Below are 20,501 nucleotides of genomic sequence, written 5' to 3'. Positions count from 1 at the left end.
TGCTTGAACAATACAACAATGAGCCTATAGAAAACCATCACAAATGTTCACAACTGGTCCTTATGTATTTTGAAACTGACTTTTCTTCTGGAGTGTCTTAGTCAGAGTGCAAACATGGAAAAAATGGTATGAGAGAAATTCATTAAATTACAATCTTGCCCCTTAAAGCCGCAAAATCCAGGAAACAAGATCTGGGCAGGGAGGGGTGAACATAACTCCCGATTCCTCTTGCCTGAATAAAAGGTGAGAGAGCTGTGGAAATGGATAGCCTTTTTTGGGACCTCAGATTATCTGTATGATGAATACAGCCTGTTGATGACAGTAGGTGTCAGCCTTGGGCTTTTCCTCTTTCCCTGAGTAGCCCTGCCCTCAAATGGGTTTAGAAACAGATTGGCCACACTACTGTCTGCAATGAAAACAGAAGGGAACTGGACTGAAATCCCAGCTTCATTGAACTCAATGGCAAAATTCACTTTGACTTCAATAGGGCCAGGATTTCACCCTGGGTGCACAAGGGTGTTTAGCAGACTTTCAGTATTTAGCTCTTTAATTTGCTCAAGCCTACATTTGTGACCAATTTCCCCCCCACTTTTCTGTTGGGTGTGGGGTAAGGGTATTATCCATGGCTGACATCCATTGTCAACAATGTCCTTTTTTTACTGCAAACATGGTCTTAGCTGGTTCACTCAGTTTCTTCTAATATTTGTTGCAGTACCAAATTGTTGAATTCCTTTCACTTCCAACAAATCTTTCCGGATGGCAGCCCATTTCCTCCTAGAGCAGTCATGGACACTAGCAGCAGAGTTTTGGAATAGTCTTGCTGTGGGAAGGAGAGGAGTTGAAGATGGAAACAGAATCCTTAGCTTATGGTATCCCTAGCCCATATTTCAGCCATCCCTTTTCTTTTGAGGACCAACCTCTGACCTTTCTCCTCCCTCCACCATCCACATTCAAAGAGGAGATCAGAGGAAGCGCCCCTAGTTCTTTCATGTGTTGAAATTTGGCAAGTTTCCTGCTGGGAAATGCCAGAACCTTTTCTTGTATCTTGCTGCATTTCTTTCTTAATTTCATCATCCTCAAGAAGTGGTCTGACCACACACAATGCTTCCAATAAATCCTGTTTGATCTCTTCCCCTAAGTATGGAATTGAATATTTAATGACAGCATAGGGTGATTCCTAATGTCATTAGTGAACATAACTGTAGCTTCCCATTAGTCTGAGGGTTAGTGAAATAGAGGAGAAAAAAATATCCCAGCCATAGTATAAATTGCAAAATGGCAGAGGTCATCCCATTTTAGCACAATTCCTTTAGTGGCAGGCAGACTAAAGGAATAATATTAAAGAAGAGATTTCAGCCATTGACAATGACAGACATAAATTAATACCCATAAAGCACAAATTTTATCACATACAATGTGTATGTCACCTGTAATCTGGAAACATGGACTAAATAAATATTCTATAAAAAGATTAAATCATAAATCAATCCCACCACAAGTATTTCCACACAGAGAATAACACACTCTTATTACTCTGAAGATGTGACATACAATGAGACTAATCACATAGTTGTGTAAATATGAATTTCCATTACAGTTACTGAATAGCATCCTTGGAAACTAAGGCTACGTCTACACTACACACCACTGGTGGTGGGATGTAGGGTATGTGTAGCTACACACTGCAGTGAAAAGCAAAGGGGAAGGGTACAGTGGTAAGTGTACTTTGTTAAAATTTTACTATGTCTTACTAGTTCAACAGTATCAATCATTACTAATTATTTTGCCAGTTGAAGGTTAGCTTGCAAAATAGTGTAATCAGTTATGTTCAACAGATAAAGATTTTCTAAATTACATTGAAATTGGTTACTCTTGCCAACTAGATTTTGAGAATTTGGATCTGTGATCTGTGTAGGTGACACAATTCTGGTTTCTATCTTAAGTGAATTTAAGGTTCTTGGAAGGCTCCAAATTGACAGCCCTTGAGGCAGAAGTTTACTGCCCTTCCAGAGAATTTGAACAATATGGATGACAGCAGAATTCACCAACTCCTAATCTAGGGGTGTTTTACTTGTGGGGTGAAAAAATAGCTCAATCCCCATGCTAATACAAGCCCTTTGCCCATAAGGGTGCTAATTATTCATTTTAACCGGTGACTGTAGAGGTGAAAAGCTGCCATTCCAACGCTGTCTCTTTCTCTCTCTCTCTGGTTTTTTAAATAAAATTGTATCAAATGATTATGCCTGTATATTTCCTTCTATGGTCAGGAATTTTTGTTGGCTTTGAAAAAGTAAAAGCTTTCAGGACAGTGTTGGCAGTAGAAGCACATGTGTATTAGAGTTTCTGAGAGGTGTTGAGCACTTGCAAATCCAGTTGATTTCAATCTCCTTGAGGCAGGATTTTATTAATTACTTGTACTGTACAAAAAGGTGTGCTAACACCCAACAAAACTAATAGAGAAATGCCTCAAAATGAAAATCTAAACTTCAGATATAGCAGCATAAGGGTCAGAGAGAACAAACCTGGGTTCAGGGAGGAAGGGGAAGAACAGCGTCACATAAATGAGATCATGGTTAGGGATTGGTCAGAGAATGCCAGGAGCACAGGGCAGCATGCAAGACTGGTGTGTGAGGGGCCTTAAAGGAGTATCAAGACTGGTGCCTTTGGAAATGCAGAGGGGGCAGTGGGGACTCTGAATGCAGATAAGGTCAGATACATAACAAAAGCTGGCTTCTGAAAACAAGGATGATAAGTTTGAATTTTTTATGCAGCATGATAGTGTGTCAGTGAAGAAATTCAAAAATCGGGGTGAAATGGTTAGAGTAGATAAGAAGAAAGAGGATTTTGGCAGTGCTGATATTATGGACAGACTAGAACCCTCTAGAAGACCAGAGAAGAGGAAGTAGGCAGTAGTCATTCCTGGAAATGTTTAGGACATGGGGTTATAGTTTAGCCCTAGAGACAGAGGAAAGGATATATGTTAGAGATGTTATAGAAGCAGCAGCAACAGGATTAAATCCCTTTCGGTAGAGGATGAGTGTGGGGTCATAGATGCCCCCCTAGGAGAATGAGAGGTGTTCTCAGCTGTGATGAAGAATGGGTTGTGGATTTAGAAGGATTTAGAAGGAGCTCTGTTTTATCCATCTTGAGTTTGACAAGGCAACAAGCTATCCAAGATGAAGTGTTGGAGAGACAATGGGATAGAGATCCGGTGTGGAGAAGTAGATTTGAGAGCTGTCAGCACAGAGGTGATAATTCAACCCAAACAAGGGGATGAGATCCCCTATGGAAAAGGTGATGAGGGAGAAAATGCAGCACCAAGAAGAGACCACTGCAGGACAGCTACGGAGGTAAGGAGTGGAGAGGAGACAATGAGAAAAACCAGACCAAAAAGAGCAGCTAGGTGGAGGAGAGACAGCGGTGGTATTAGCTTCTCTGCCCTCTGCTCTCACTGAGGGTTTTTGCCTCGAGTCAGGGCCTCAAAAGAGGAGGAATCCCTTCCCTAATTCACTTTATTTCACAATCCCTGTCACTTTTTGTTGCCATGGAGGGGGCAGGTAGCTGACAGACCCCTGCCTTGCAGCCAGAGAGTGGCAGCTGCTGCCCTGGGGGAAAGCTCTGATTACTTTTCCACTGCTGATGGCGGGCAGCGCTGCCTGCACAAGTCAGGGACAAATGCCCAATTTTGGCAAAAAAACAGGGACGACGGAAAGAGGGTTTAAAAAGGGGACTGTTCCAGTCAAAACGGGACGTATGTTCATCCTAGGTCAGGCACATATCATTAGACACTTGGGTGAGAGTAGTTTGGCAGGAGGCTAGATTGGCATGGATCCAGCAGTGGCAACGAGGACGTTAGTGCATGGCTGTAAATTAGTTTAAAGATCAAAGGAAGATGAGAGATAGGAAGGCAGTCACAGAAGCAAACAGTGCCCAGAGTTGATTTTTTGAGACTGGGGGAGATGTTTGTCTGTACATGGAGAGGGAGGAACTAGGAGAAAATGAAAGGTTGATGCTCAGAGAGGCTGGTAAGAAGTTCGGAGTACTGGATTTGTAAAACTCTGAGACATCTAAAGCTGAACACTGCTCAGAAGTAATATTTTAGTTCTCAAGTTGCCATAAATTAGGTGCTATCCTCCGTTAGAGGTCTGCCTTTTTGGTTATTGCTTTAGAAAATGTGGTCGTTGGCTTGAATTAAAATAGAATGACTGGCTTCAGTGCTGACTGAAACTGCATCCTTTCAATAACTTTGTGGAAATGGGCTCACAGAGGGAGTTCGATATTTGTCACACAGCTAAGGCATAAAAAAAGTTTTATAAAGGATTTACAGAAAAGCAATAAGGAAGAAAAAAAAAAAAGCGAAGCAAAACTATACTGCCTATAGAAAGCTCACAGCCCTGTTGCCACATCATTTGCTTGTTGTATTCTTGTTTGTCTGTCTCCTTCATTGTCTTCCTGAGAGGCTTTAGTCAGTTACTTAAGCTTGTTCCTGATCAATGCACACTGCTGAAATGTCTTTTCTCTGCCTCCCAGTGCATCACTTACGGGGTGAAAGCCGAAAGTTGTTTGGCCGAAAGTATTACAATAACCATTTTTCAACTGCATTCTCATTTAATGGCTCATGGTCAAGTTACTGTGAAAGGGATAATTTTCTGGGTCTCTTTCAAAAAGCAAAAGTTACATTTTCTAAATATCGGACTTGAAAAACATCATTTGAAGGGAGTTAAATGGATTTTTTGACTGGCTTGAGAGCCAAGTGAACAACTAGATGAAAGTTCATGTGATTTCCCACCCCTTCCCATTGACCTCCATCTTGAAACTATCCAAGGAAATATTATTGGGCTGTTCATATATACCCTTTCATTTTCAGTGACTGTTTTTTCTCATGTAACTGTAACCATTTTACATTTGAAGATCTCAAATCACTTTATAATGCCATGTGTGGAAAACATGAGAAATCACTACATTATTTTTATGACAAAGTGTGCATGACTCCGTTTTCCCACTCACTTTTGTATTATATATTAAGACTGAAGAGGTTAATTTCTTCCCTGGGACAGAAGCATAAGAGTGGCTGCTGGTCATGTAGGCATGTCTAGGGGCTTGCCTACATGATAGGGGCCACATCGACATAGCTGCATGCTGTAGCTATGCCACTGTAATCCCATAGCATAGACACACCCTACAGCACTGGAAAGGGTTTTTTAGTCACCGTAGAAACACCACCTCCCCAAGTGGCAGTAGCTAGTTTGATTGAAGCCATGTCTACACCAACGGTTAGGTTGGCATAACTATAGCACTCAAGGATGTGAATTTTTCATACTCCTGAGTGACTTAGCTATGTCAATCTAAATTTTTAGTGTAGGCCAGGTCTGACTTGGTATGAATGAACTATCAGGAACTGTCAGAATATGAATAGAGTGGCCTCAGAGATATAATGGAAGACCAACAATTGATGTTAACTTTTAATGACTGCTGGACATATGAAATCAGCTTGTCTAGAGCTTGAAACAAAGACTGGAGGTGTACAAAGAGCCAGTTGGAAATTTTCTGATGAAACAGGAGCTGAAGAAGCAGAGCCCTGGGGGTTCTGCCTCCCACCCAGCTGTGGGAGATGGAGCCTCTCTGACTCCCAAAGGTGATGGGGTTGGGTGGGAGGCAGAGTGATTGGGTCCAGCAGCTGGGCTAGAAGGTTCTTGTCAGTTTATGGCCTTCCCTGAGGCTAGCTGGGAAGCCAAAACAGTCTACTGTGGTTCTCTCAAAGTGGATTTTTTTCTCGAAACCCCTTTCCATGGAAAAGTTTTTGACATTTTGTCTGACTTCAGGACAAAACTTGTTCTCAAAAATACAAAAAAAAAACAAAAAAAACCAAAAAAAACAGAAAGGGATTCTTCCTTTTTGACTACCGCTCATCAGGAGACTGTGATAAGAACTCTGCTTCCCAGTGTAGTAGGAGAGATGGAATCTTGGATGTTTTCTGGGTCAGAGAGACAGGTTGTGCTGCCAGCATGGACATGTGTGTAAGCTTTGCTTATCCATTTTAACCTAAAGACCTTAAAATACTGTATTCCAGTTGCCTAATAAATGCTGTCTTGTATTGAAAAGGCTGCAAACGTCTGCTGGTTGCATTGCTCCCAGAAGATAAAGTCTCCAACAGGAGTTCAAGTTCATTTGGACTTTCTGAAGAAGCCTGGTGAAAAACAATGGTGCTCAAGCCAGGGTCCAGTCTTGGAGTAATGCAGCTCTGGCGCGCCCTCTCCCATAAAGTGGAAGCCTAGGGCCTAGCACTAAAACAGAGACATTCTTAGAGAGACTGTAGGTCAGAGACAAGCTCACCTTGGGTGGATTTGAGACACCATTACTGCTTATCATAGCCCTTGACACTGTAAATATATGATTACACACACACATCCATTAAAAGAACATTAAGCTTGTAAAGTGAAGCACTCAGAAATTAAGACATGCCAGAATTCAGGCTGACTGTGCAATCTGAATTCAGCTTCTTTGTGCGTATGCATTATCTACATAATCACATACTATTTTTAACACAGGACCCCTACCTACTTATCTCATCCCCAGTCTCCTCCACAGGCTCCTTTTTTTCTGCGATTCGGCCTTCCACCCACGCCATCTCCTTCTGTAGATTGCCACACTGAGCTCTGCACTGCACAGAGGGTCACACTCCTTGTGAAATGAAATGGCTTCCATTGCCTCTAGAGCGAATAGAGTGTGGGTTGCACTTTAACCCTAATGTATATATTAAAATTGAACATGAAAGATGAGACAGTGATCGCAATTCCTCTTATCGGTCATTTCTAGTGTTGGAAAAAAAAATTCTAAATAACATAAAATCAAGAGAATGCTTTGAAATAAGTTTCTTATGCCAGAAGGCCCTTAATCAAGTAGTAGAGACTAAACAGTTTGTGTCTATTTTAAAACTTTTCACCCACCTACATGCCATGTGTTCAAGTTTAAGTGACATCGTAACAATTGACAATTATTTTACCTCCACTGCATTAGCGCTGTTAACTTTCCCACACAGGAATCATATGCATTTAGCCAGAGGGTGTTCCGTTTTTCCAAAAAAGGAAACCATCAAAAAGCAAAGTATTCAGGGGTATGTGATTCCTCACAGGAACTGATCCTGTATTGTCTTTATTGTATTTATAGAAAGATAAGATCAATTTTATCCTGACACTGGCAATGTAGCCAACTCTTGCAATTTTTGGCATTCTTCTTATAGCTCCAGTTCTTGAAGACCTGTGATTAGGAGAAATCTCAGCCTTTTTTTTTTTTTTTTTTTTAAAGTAAGTTTCTAGCTACCAAGTTTGTGGAGAAAAACTTGAAAATGTGACCCAAGCGAACAGTAAACACTCAGAAACCAGAAGGTACATATAATGTACTTTCTCTAAATATCATGATTTTGGGGAGGCCTGACATAATTTTGGAAAGCTTTGTGTTGGCAGTACTGCAAGGTGCCTGTGTTACCAGGTGTTAGAACCATGAGTGGAAATGCTTACTGATTCCTTTTCACTTACCAAGGCTTCTTCACTCCAGCCAGGAGATCATGGAGGAGGGAGCGGCTTTGTAGCCAGAAAATAACACTCTGGGAGAGACTGGTTGAGGGACAGAGATAACAATAGGCGGTGGTGTTCAAATTGCCTATATAGAGCCCCAGCTCCACATTACAACAGGGTGAAAGGGCCAGTCCCCCACCCCAGAGCCATGGGGAGCTAGGGAGCTGGCAGGCTGTCTTGCCTCTATTTCCTGCTGTCAGCCTAAGAGTCTGAGGTTGGAGCTGGGCCCAGTTAGCAGCCTATCTATGTGTGGCCACTATGGATATGTCTACGTGGCAGCTGGGAGAGCCCCTCCCAGCCTGGGGTACACAGACTTGTGCTAGCTCAGCTTGAGGCAGCACGCTAAAGGTAGCAGTGTGGATGTTGCGGCACTGGTGGAGGCTTGGGGTAGCCACTCAAGCTTGAACCCATATCATCCCCGTGGTCCAAGCCTCCATCAATGCCACAACATCCACACTGTTATTTTTAGTGCAGTAACGCAAGCCCCACTATCTGGGCAAGGAGGCACGCGCCTCACTGCAGTGTAGACAGTGTAGCCCTATGAGTTTGGACTACATGTGAGAGAGAATTAGCCAGACCCCAAAGGGAAGGAGGTGTCCTATTCTGTGACTTAGAGCCTGATATCTGTTTGTCTGCTGATAAAGCCATTAGAATGATTTCTTATCTCCTCAAGGGTTTATAAGTGAGTTTTCCTCCCCAAGGCAAGGGGTGGGAGTTTGGAGCTCACTGCTAGTGAGTGAAGCCCCTCACGTCCCAGTGAAAGAAGGCCCCCAAGAAGACAGGTAAGTTTAAATATTAAGTCTGAATGAGTGTTTTCTGTATTAGAGTAGGGTAAAGATTGAGCTAGTGTTCAGGTTTGTGCTTTCTTTACACTGTGCAGAATATTGCCCAAAACGTCTTAAATGTTCTGACATTTTCCAAGACGTGTGTTATAATATTGCCAGTAACTATTAAACAACAAAACTTTGGCAGTACCATCAGTGTTGTGGCAATAGATTTATGGTCATCAGAGCTGTTTTTGCTATGGGTCATTTTCAAAACCCAATTATATCTTAGTTGAGAGACAACACTGTAAAAAGACTGTCACTCTAGAAAAATGGTCATTTATGGGCCTAGCTGTGGGGATGATGGAGTATTTTCCATGCACCCAGATACAAATGTTGAAGTGGAATTCCTGCTTGCCAGTAACAGAAATCTGCCATTTATGTACATTAATATGAATGATAGTGGTTTTAAATATTTCCAATGTATTTCCAATGGTGAAAAGGACTTTTTAAAAATGTAGTGAAACTATTAAGGCACTAAAATGTATAAAAACAATGTTCAAGGGATTTTTGGTATGACTACATTTCTCTAAAATAATCCTCAGCTAAAATATCATCAAACCAACACCCCGCATTAGAGCTGTCAAATATTTAGACAAATGTGATTTGCTGATTGTGGATTTCTATTTGCTGCTTAAGAGCATCCATTAAGCCCTAAGGCCATCTGAAAATGTCCATGAATGCCAGAGGTTTCCAAAGTTTCAGTGTGAGTAGTTGTCTGCCTAAAAGCTCACATCAGAGGTATGTTCTTTATTCTCATGTTCTAATGATCCAGGGAGGGGGAACATTTTCACAACTCGGGTTCAATTATCAAACAACTTGTGAAAAGGTAAAAGGGCTACTTATTTTATTAGAAGTTTACATGAGCTGGGCTGGCCCTAGAGGTTCCCTCCAGAACCAATTTGTTGCTGACCAAAGTTCCTTACACCTGAGAGCCACTCACTTATTTGTAGGGTGGAGTTTGAAGAGCCAAACCTGCCATAATGAGTCAACAGGAATGTCACTGTTACTGTGCAAAATTCTAACACCTGTTACTAAAGTGTTAGTCAGCAGGAGTCAGGAGCAAGGGAAACAAATATTATTTGCAATAAATAAATTAACCAGCTGAAGTAAGCAATGTTGCAATCAAAGCAATAAAGGCAGAAAAAGTTATAGACAAAGTGAGGAATACATACTTGTTTCTTGCTTCCAAAATAGATGCACTTTACTACAGGAAATGTCTAATAAAGAAGACCTAAGGGCAATTCTTTATAGTTTTACAGAGAATGCTCTTGTTATTGAATGGCTATAAGCTCTTTAACTTTAGCCCAGAACAAGGGAAGGTGAATTGCAATAATTATGGTCATTCAGTGACCAGAACATTTTCCATCAAATGATCCATTTGATGTTATATCATTAGGGCCTCATTGTATACTGTACATTGAACTCTGAAGAATGGAGAGGTTATTAATCAAGCATTAGCAGAAGATAATTTCCTTAAATGTGCCTTGGTACAACACATAAGAATGATTTATTACTACAATGGGAAATTGTACTCAAATCCAGTGTATATATAGTAATGTAATTTTGCCTTTTCTTTTATGCTGATGGCATTTGAAAGCTTTGAAAGGGTTCCCAGCTGCAGTGATTCTTTCTGGGGGTGGGATGTAGAATAACACTCCTATCACACTGCTGATGCTATGATCTGTTTGAGGTGCAGTCGTGAGGGGGATGGATAAATGGAAAGCCATGGATGACACACAGAGAGTCTGTCACCTGCTCTGTTTTTTCTTTATAATTATTTACTGCAGTAGCTGAGGCTTTTCATTACTTCCCTCCCAGAGCCCTGTTGTCAAGCATCTGAACTCATAGGAATAAAAATTCCTTCTGGACCAGAACTTGGTGTATAATGGAGTTGTGCTGTTCAGGAGGGAATATATAATCACAATTTGGAGAGAATAAAAATTGATGTCTAAGCTAGCAGGGTGACTTGCAGAAATCAAACCACACTCAGCAGGAGTGAATCTCTGTCAGCCTAAGTCAAATAAAACTATTATAAGCAAAGCAGACCTATCTATAATAAAATGAGTCCTCAGCTAGGGGTTCGCCTAAGGCCAGATCCCCAAAGGGACTTCAGTGTTACAACACCTAACTTTTAATTGCCTAGAAAAAAAATCAGTGGAGCAATAATTGGCTGTACAACATCTGAGTTTAGCAGATAGGCTCCCTGTGCAATGCATGGGAAGAGATAAGTGTTTAAGCAGGGGATGCACAAAGGCTAGCATGCTAGGTTGGGAACCGCCTAACCTAGCCCCTAGGAGATGCTGATGAGATGGGTATGTCTTGAGCCCTGTCTCTCTTGAGGAGCTTGCTGCCTATAATTCCAGGCTGCGGGGAGGTGCTTATCTCTGCTTGCCACCCACAATCCGGGGTCCTTCTCCTGGAGTCAGATAGCTTAGGTACGTAAGCAGTTTCTTGCAAGAATGAGATTGGATCTGGAACCTGCCTAACTCCACATAAACAGTGGAGGAGAAAGACAAGGCAGAGGCTGCTGCCTTCCTTACAACTTTTAATTCAGGGGTTAGGGTAACCACCCAGGCTATGGGAGACATTGGTTCAATTTCCCCCTCTTCCTGATGAGGAGGAGGGATTTGAACAGGAATCTTCTCTCTCTTAGGTAAGTGCCCTAACCCCTCAACTATAGAGCAGTTCTCACTCTCTGACCCAGTTAATGTTTAATTAAATTAAAACAGCTTCAATGAGTGAGACCCACATAAAAATATTTCATAGTCCAGTGGTTAGGGCACTTATCTGAGAAAGAGAGATGGCTGTTCAAATCCCTTTTCCTTATCAGGCAGAGGGGGAACTGGACTAGGGTCTGCCACATCCTGCATGAGTACCCTATCTACTGGGCTTGTAGTGAACCGCCTCGCCAGATCCCCTTTCCCTTGAGGTTCCACTCTCTCCTTCTCATTTGCAGTCACCCATTTATTTACAGTACATTCAGTCAATCAGTTCCCCCCCCAGGCACTCTAGGGGCTCAAAGTTGTGTATCCCTCCTAGCCAGCTGGCAGCCTGACCCATCGTTTTCCCTTGTTCTGCTTGGCCATGCCTCCTCCTCCTGGTTTCCTGCACTGGCCTATATACACTCCTTGGCCAGCTCAACAGCTGTTCCCCCTTTGACTCCTTAGTCAGGGCTCTGGCTCAGCCTAATCAGTGCAGCCAGCTGCTACTTGCTTCCCTTGTAATTCCTGGCTCTGCTGGCCAGCACTGCATCAGGGGCAACCAGTCCCCCTCCACCCTGCCACAGGTTACAAGGGGCATTTTGTGTGACAGAGGCATCTGGCAAGGGGTTTCATCCCCCAATTTCCCTCCACTCTGCCACAGGGCTAAAGACTACTGAGTGAGGGTATTGTGGATCACAATGGAGACTAGACCTTGGGAGTTCAAGTATGTCTGTACAGAAGCTGGAAGGTGTAATATCCCAGTTTGGATAGGCATACACACACTTGCTGTGCTTGAGTTAGCAACTTCTTCTTCTTAGCGTATACGCACCATGTCTCAGGTGGTACCTGACCAGGATTCATCACTGAATTCAGTCTGCTGGTTGGATCATTGGCTTCCTGGGTTTGGGCTGGGTACTGATGGGCAGTGCAACATGAATGCTGATCCATGCCCCCCTCCCCCCTCAATTAGCAACTAAAAAGAAAGCAATACAATTTTAACAGGGTTAGTTTAAGAGAAATATCTGACCACTTGGTCTGAGGATTAAACCCAAGTTCTACTTAGTGTCACAGTCCTGAAACATTGTTTTGCTAGATGGAAAAAAGTTACCATGGACAAAATTTTTATAAAAATAAGAATCCCTGTGTCTCCTCCTCCCCAAAAATGTGGGAAAGGTGAATTCCAGCTTCACTTTTCCCTCTCCTTGCATAGGTGGCTGAGGGGAAGGGCTTTAAGAGAACCAAAGTATATGAAGGCAGGACTGCAGACCCCTAAGAGTTAGGGTCCAGATCCTCAAAGAGATTTAGGTGCCTAAAACCCAGATTTAGGCCCTAAGGTTCCAGCTACACAGCTGGAAGGTGTAATTTCCAGCTTAAGTAGATTACAGATGCTAGCTCTGCTTGAGCTATCACCTAAGGGTACATCTACACTGCCAAGAAAACCCATGGCACCCAATCTCAGAGTAACCTGGACTTGGGCTACATGGCTAAAAATAGCAGTGTAGCCCTTTAGGCCTGGGCTTTGAAACCTGATGAAGCGGGAGTGTCTCAGAGCCCAGGCTCCAGCCTGGGTGGGAACATCTAGATTGCTATTTTTAGCCCTGCAAGCCTGAGTCAATTGTCCCGGAATCTGATACTTGGTGCCACCGGTTTTTCTTTGCAGTGTAGACATACCCTCAAAACAGCAGTTTGGTTGCAATGGCACAGGAGGCAGCGTGAACTAGCTGCTAGAGCCCCAGGGAGTTGGGTGGCTAGCACAGGCTGCTATCTGCTCTGCTGCAGCTGGATTGTTTTTTTGTTTTTTCTTTTAAAGTAGCTAGCAAAATAACGTTCCTATCTCCTGACAGAACACTGGTATTTCACAGCACACCTCTGTAATACGATGCTCAAGGTCATCGCACCAACTAGCTTTCCATTTTAGGAAGACTGGAAAACTGAGAGGAACTACAGATTACCAAATAATAGGTGGCCTACAATAACTTGCAAGAAAATAATCATGGATGGATGTGGGAAGTTACTGTTTCAAGGCTATGACACTAAATAATACTTAGGCTTATTCCTCCAGCTAACACCCAAAATTCTATTGCCCCCTATTCTTATGCCATCAAAGGGTTCTGGTGATCTTATGTAAAACTATGACAATCCTGAAGTGAACTTTAGTTTACACACTACATTTAGTGGTGGTTCTTATATAACAAACGTGGTTTACCATTGTGCTTAAATTGCAAAATATACTTTTTGTTATTATAACTCAATGCATTTTTATGTACAGCATCCTTTGCAGGGTGCTTTATGGTAAAACATGATTAAAATAATGTTTAAAAAAAGCAACTGCAAATGGATGCTCCTTTAGTGTTAAAAGCTGTCACAGTCATAAAAAGTGGTTGACTAGGTTAAAAGAATTAAGAAATATGGAGCAACTTACTGCCTGCCTTAGTCATCAAATATTTCAGATGTTAAAAGATGGACTAAATGAGATGAACAGATTAAAAAACCTAATCTTATTAAAATAGTATCTGACCTACCATGACTTATCACATACCATCAACTCTGCTTCATTCTCCTTTCCTTTTGTATTCGCCATCTCTCAATAAGTACAAATATAAGTTGTACTGTAAACAATTGTGCTTAATTGTGTTACAATTAAAAATTAGTATCTGAATAGAAACAAGAGGTATGTTCCTCCTAGAGATTAAATTGTTCCTAGGACAAACCAAATAGGCTACTGATTCTGACCTCTAATGGCCAGCCTAAAGTGTATAGCAATAAGAGTTTTGATATAAAAGGCCACAACTATTAGGAAGTAAGAGCACTTAAAAATTAATGCATACTTCAGTGGGAAGCCAGGGATCTTAAAGTACAGGTGCTGTGTTTAATCATCCGCAAAGAGTGGGGACATTGAATCTCTCTAGAGTACCACTTGGAATATCACAAATTAATGCCAATTTGTACAGAAGGGGGCTCTGAAGCTTTCTTTCTCTCTAGGATGGCTTATACCAATTTTCATTACATGGATGAAGGAGCAGTTTTCCTCCTGTGGCACCTCTTCCTTCCTTCATTAAGGTCCTGATTCTGTGAGATCCTGAGCACCCACTGATGTCTGTAGGAGTGAAAGGTACCCAATCCCTTGCAGTATTATATCCTAACAGTGGGGAATGATATGAGAGGCCCCCTGTACATAGTGTCTCTGCCTTTAACATTGTTTTTCTTTATTTTGTCTTATGAGTTGTCTTATGAATTAATTTTCATAACTGGTAATAGACTTCAATAAAGGACTTTTTGTGAAGTCTCTAAGAATGCAGATAGCTTTGTTAGAAGTAGTTTTAATTATTAGAGGTCTTAGTATATTTCCTCTTCATATTAATAAGAGTTATATAAACTTTTGAGGTGAAAGTAGTATCCATTTATAGGAATGAAAGTCATTCTGAAACAATATTTTAACTGAGAGAGGTACTTGAACTACAATTCCCAGAACACCTATGTAATTGACATAGCTGAATGTTCCCAAAATATATCATAATCCATCATTTTGATGGATTCTGACTCTCTGATGTTAGAAGGATTGATTGTGACTTTACAGAATGCTTTAGTATACATTTTTTGTTACCATCCATATATTATACAGTTATTTCCATCTTAAAGGTCTGATTACTGCATGAATTGTCTGACCTTCTCTGTCAGACTCGTTGCCTCAGCAAAACTTTTCATTGGAAATGTTAGTTTGCACTCAGCGTTGAAATTTGTCCTTTCATTATTCTTATCATAATGCAACAGATTCTGAATCAGTATTGTTAGTAGGGATTGTGTTTTGTGCTGTATTTTCAAGTCCTAAAACCCTCCACTCCAGCCCCTCACTTATATCACTGATTCCAAGGAAAGCTTTGCTTTTTAACAAATGCTTCTCACTGAATGGTAGCCTGTTCAAGCAATAAAGATTCTTGGTTGAAGGTAATTCTTGCCCTTTTTAACCAGGCAGCTAAATTAAAATAAAAATATAGTAGCCCAGGATCCCAGCTTTGTGAGAAGGAAGCAGAGCTTTAATTGAAAAAGTTCTGCTCTATTTCTAGATGTCATGATTACTGAGGAGTTCTGTGTTGTGCAACATGACTCTTCCCAGCACCTATTGTCAGACTGATTTTGGTTAGCGGAATAGAAATCTGATAATTTGCTTCTATAATATTGAAGGTAACATGGGTGTATCACTACCTATTACTGTAGTAAGAATGGCAGTATATCAGCGTTCTCATTGCATACCTCATGAGTACCTGATTCACATTAGGGAAACTGATGGTCCAACCAGCAGACTGAACTCAAAGATCTTTTTTAGTACTGAATCTTGGTCACTTGCCAGCCACCATTCCTGATGCAATGCCACATCCCAATGCTTGTGCTTTGAGCTAGCCCTGAGAAAAATACGGCAGAACATTCAGGGATTCCCAGTGCACCATTATAAACAACATCGGCTACAACATGAAATACAGACAAATAACTTTGTGTCAGATTCATCGGGAAAACAGCTTATTAGAGCACAAGATTCCTGAGTCTGCTATACACAATGAAGTGCTGATATTGTATGAACTCTGCTATCTTGTGCTTCAACTCCAGTACAGATCTGTGCTAATGACTGCCCATGTCCTGAGGCATTCAAAACAGCTAGTTGGCTGTATTAACTTCTCTTTCAGAGCCAGCCCTAGAATTCTGTTTGGTGGTCAGGAAAGCAAGTTCTTCTTTGAGTGCTTGCTCATGTCCATTCCACTATAGGTAAGTGCATGCCTCCGTGCATGGTTACCTGGAACTTTTTTCCCTTAGCAGATGCCATAGGGCTGGCTCTGGTGCCCCCTGGAGCCCCGCGCACATGCCGCAGTATATGAGGCGCAACCAGCCCTATGCCCCCTCAGTTCCTTCTTTCCGCCCATGATGGTTGCTGGAACTAGCCTTGCTCACAGCAAGTACTATTCCCCTTGTTTAAGAGACTTGTTTGATATTCTAAGTTTAGTTTTATTTAGTTAAGTAGTTGTTAAGTGCTGTTAAGTATAGTTAGAGATAAGGCAGTCCCTGTGGGGGCTTTGTGCGGCCAGGCCATGCCCTGGTCACCGGGCTTCAAGCCGTGTGCCTCCTGCAGGAAGGCCTTCCCGCTCAGCGACCCCCCACGACTGCTTCCTTAAGTGCCTGGGGGAAGCCCACAGAAAGGACAAGTGCAAGTTCTGCAGGGCTTTCAAACCCAGGACTCAAAAGGACCAAGAAATCCGGTTGAAAGCCCCACTGATGGAGGCAGCACTCTGCCCGGCGTCCGAGCCGACCCACTCCGCCTCAGTACCGAGTGTGACTTCGGTACAGAGTGCACCGTCGGTGCCGCCCTCCACTTGGCACCTCACAACATCACTGGCACCAAGGAGAAAGAAGCAGTGCGTGGAGTGCGGACACTTCCCTGCGCCGTCGGTATGGGCAGGGTCGAGTACGGAGATGCACCGAACCCGGCCAGTCGAGACTTTTCCGGTGCCTGCATCTCCAGTCAGGGAGCCTCCCCCAACTCCTGGGAGTGGGAGAGTGCCCCTGCTGACGCCGTCGACACCGGAGGCTTTTCAGGCGGCAAGAGCCTTGTTGGCCTTGCCTACACCAGCTCCACCCCCCCCCCGCCGCTGAGGGAGAAGGGGCTGGTGTCACGAGGGAAACCCGCATTAGGTCCCCCTGAATGGTGGTGGAGATCCCCGGTATGGGGAGGAAGATCTCCCGCTGGACGGTCTCAGATGGTAGAGCAGAGCCGCTCCCCTAGTAGTCGATTCAGGTCGGCAGCGTCGAGCCAACCTGCTGGAGTACAGGACATGGAGTCTCCCTCTCAGCACCGATGTTGCTCCCTGGCACCGTTGTCAGCGCACACCAGGAGGCAGCACCGGTCGAGGTCTGTGAGGCAGCGCTCGGACAGCTCCTGTTCCAGATCTCTGGCACTGAGGAGTTCGCCCGTGCCCAGACGGCACAGAACCCGGTCGCCGCCGGAGGACCTGGCACCGCAGAGTTTGCGTCACAGAACCCAATCGTTGGAGGAAGACCCAGCACCACAGAGTTCGCGGCGCGGAACCCGGTCACCGGAGTCTGGCTCGGTACCGAGGAGTTTGGGACGGCGCCGACCTTGGTCACCAAAGGTGTTTGCAGAGCCGCAGGGCAAGATGCAGCATAAACCATTGGCACCAAGACGAGGCTCCGGTACCTCTAGCTCTTCGGGCGCACCCCCGCTCGTCAGCACCGCTTTCGGCGATGGAGGCAGTCCTCGTCGTCCTCCAGGTCGGAGGCATCGAGAGGGCGGTCCCCGGCACGGAAGGGCGCCCAGGACCGAGGACGAACACAGCACCACCGGTCCAGGTCTGACTCCGATGGTGCTTCAGGGTGTCCCAGGGGGGACAGTCATCGGGCGAGTTGACACCACCACAAAGCGTCAGAGCCTGTGGTGCAGTTAGCCCCGGGTTGGGCCCAGGGACAATGGCCACAACAATGGCCTCATTGGACCCCCTGGGGTATCTAGGTGGGGCCAGGGCTCCAATCCATTAAATCTTCGGGGGTGCAGTCCATGCCTCCAGCACAGGACAAGGCCCATCGACACCAATCCTCGGACGAGGAGTCGGACCCCCTGGAGGGAACCTCAGCGGGTGCAACCCTTTGCCAGGAGGGGTCACACCTGCAGGCTGCACTTCTCCTCTTCCTCCTCACCTGACTAGGCAGTCTCCCGGGATCACTCTGCGCCACTGGAGTATTTCAGGGTGCACCAGGAGCTGCTCAAGAGGGTGGCCTCCAACCTGGGACTGGAGGTGGAGGAGCTAAAAGAGGCCGCAGATAGCCTCTTTAATGTGCTGGTGGCGGCTGCCCCAGCATGAGTGGTCCTTCCAGTCCATGAAAAGGGTCCTTAAGATTGTGAAGGCCCTGTGGCAAACCCCTTCCTCGGTCGCCCCTACGTCAAAGGTGGCTGAAAAGAACTATTACTTCCCGGCCGAGGGGTTTGAGTATTTGTTCACACACCCCACCCCGGGAACCCTGGTAGTAGATGCAGCTAACCAGTGAGACAGGCAAGGCCAGCCAGGGTTGACTCCCAAGAACAAGGACAGTTAGAAACTGGACTTGTTTGGGAGGAAGATTTATTCCATGGCAAGCCTTCAGTTTAGGATTGCCAACCATCAGGCCCTCCTGGGCAGATATAATTTCAATTAGTGGAACTCCCTTAGGCGGTTTGCTGAGGCCCTGCCCCAGGGCCAGGCTGCAGACTTTAATACTATCATGGAGTGGGGAACTGCGGTAGCTAGGGCAGTGCTCCAGACGTCCTGTGATGCAGCTGACTCAGCGGGCAGGACAATAGCCTCTGCCATCTGTATGCGAAGGTGCTTGTGGCTGCAATCCTCGAGCCTGTCCCAGGAGGTGTAACAGTCTATTCAGTACCATCCCTTTGATGGGTCAGTCCTATTCTTGGACCAGATCGATGCGAAGTTGCATGGTCTGGAGGACTCCAGGGCCATGCTTCGCTCCCTGGGCCTTTACATGCCCGTTTTCCAGGCATCAGTCACGGCCCCAGGCGCAGCAGCAACCAAGGCCTCAGCCCAGGCCATTCCTATAGGCATAGGGATAGAAATAGGGGGTTTAGAAGAAGAAATCAGCCCCCTAGCTCATCCTCAGCTCCCCAGCAAGGGCACCCCCAGGAGATTGGGCAATGAAAGGAGACAATTTTGATGGTGCTCCAGAGGGTGGCGCCCCGACTGCTCTCCTGGATCCGTCCCGCCCCTTTCTAAACAGGTTAAGGCCCTTCTGGCCTGAATGGGCAAAGGTCATTTAGGACCGTTGGGTCCTTGGGATAGTCTCAGGGGCCTATGCCCTGCAGTTTACATCTACCCCCAAACAACCTTCCCCCTCCGTCCCTCTTGAGGGACCCCTCTCATGAGCAACTCCTCTTACAGGAGGTGGACACCCTTCTCAGTCTGGGAGTGGTGGAAATGGTCCCTCAAGGCAAAAGGGGGAAGGGTTCTATTCAAGGTACTTCCTCATCCCCAAGGCAAAAGGGGGTGTGAGACCCATATTAGACCTGCGTTGTCTAAACAAATATATCAAAGGGCTCAGATTTTGCATGGTCTCCCTAGCCTCCATAATCCCTTCCCTGGATCCAGGAGACTGGTATGCCGCCCTCGACCTCAAGGATGCATACTTTCATGTGTCTATCCTCTGCAGCCACAGGCATTTCCTTCGCTTCATGGTGGCTGGCTCCCACTATCAGTTTACAGCCCTGCCCTTTGGCCTATCTTCAGCTCCCAGGGTGTTTACGAAGTGCATGGCGGTAGTGGCTGCCCACCTGAGATGAAAAGGTGTGCAAATTTTTCCTTACCTGGACGATTAGCTGATCCAGAGGCAGGTCCAGGTCCAAAGTGCAGGACCCTCGCTTGCTTTCTGTGTCACAGGTTGTGGCTACTTGTAAACAAGCAGAAGTCCACATTGACACCAGTGCAATGCATAGAATTCATTGGGGCTACCCTGGACGCTTCCCAGGTCCTTCCGCCTCAGGCATGTTTCGAGGCGATGGTCTCTATTATTTCCCAGCTGCACCGATGCCCCAGGACAGCAGCCAGGCACTGCCTACAGCTGTTAGGCCACATGATGGCCTGCACGTATGTAGTGAGACTAGCTTGCCTGAGGCTCAGACTGCTCAGGCATGGTTGGCCTCGGTATATATTCCGAGCAGACACACATTGGACCAGGTGATCACAGTTCCCCCGCCCGTCTTAGCCTCCCTAAACTGGTGGCGGACCCCCAGGGCAGTGATGAAGGGCGTTCCATTCAGGGAACTGGTCCTGTCGGTCACCCTAATTTCCGATGCTTCGGACGTAGGATGGGGAGCCCACATCAGCGCCAACCTAGGCACTCGGGCTCTGGTCGAGGGAGGAAAGGCACCTGCACATCAATGTGAAGGAACTGAGGGCCATTCGTCTAGCGTGCAAGGTGTTCCTCTGATTCCTGACAGGCAGAGTGGTGCAGGTGCTGATGGACAACACCGCAGCCGTGTTTTACATAAAGAGGCGGGGGAGGGGGGATGCTCCTCAGTTCTCTACGAGGAAGCTATCCGTCTGTGGGACCTTGCTGTGAGGCATGATTTCCACCTAACGGCCTCTCACCTCCTGGGAGTGAGGAACGACGAGGCGGATTGCCTCAGCAGGTTGTTTCTACCCCGCCACAACTGGTTGCTACACCCAGAGGTAGCAGCCATGATCATCCGGAAGTGGGGAGTTCCTCAACTGGACCTGTTCGCGTCGGCCCGGAACATGAAGTGTCTGAGGTTCTGCTCTGCTCTCTGAGGTTCTGTCGTGAGACTGGGTCAATTTCTGACGTGTTTCTCATCAACTAGATGGAGACCCTCATGTACGCGTTCCCGCCCA

This window comes from Emydura macquarii, unplaced genomic scaffold (genome assembly GCF_026122565.2).
Source record: "Emydura macquarii macquarii isolate MOO-44397 ecotype Brisbane River unplaced genomic scaffold, CSIRO-AGI_Emac_v2 contig_431, whole genome shotgun sequence".
Taxonomy (NCBI): domain Eukaryota; kingdom Metazoa; phylum Chordata; order Testudines; family Chelidae; genus Emydura; species Emydura macquarii.
Note: the sequence above shows the minus strand (reverse complement) of the source record.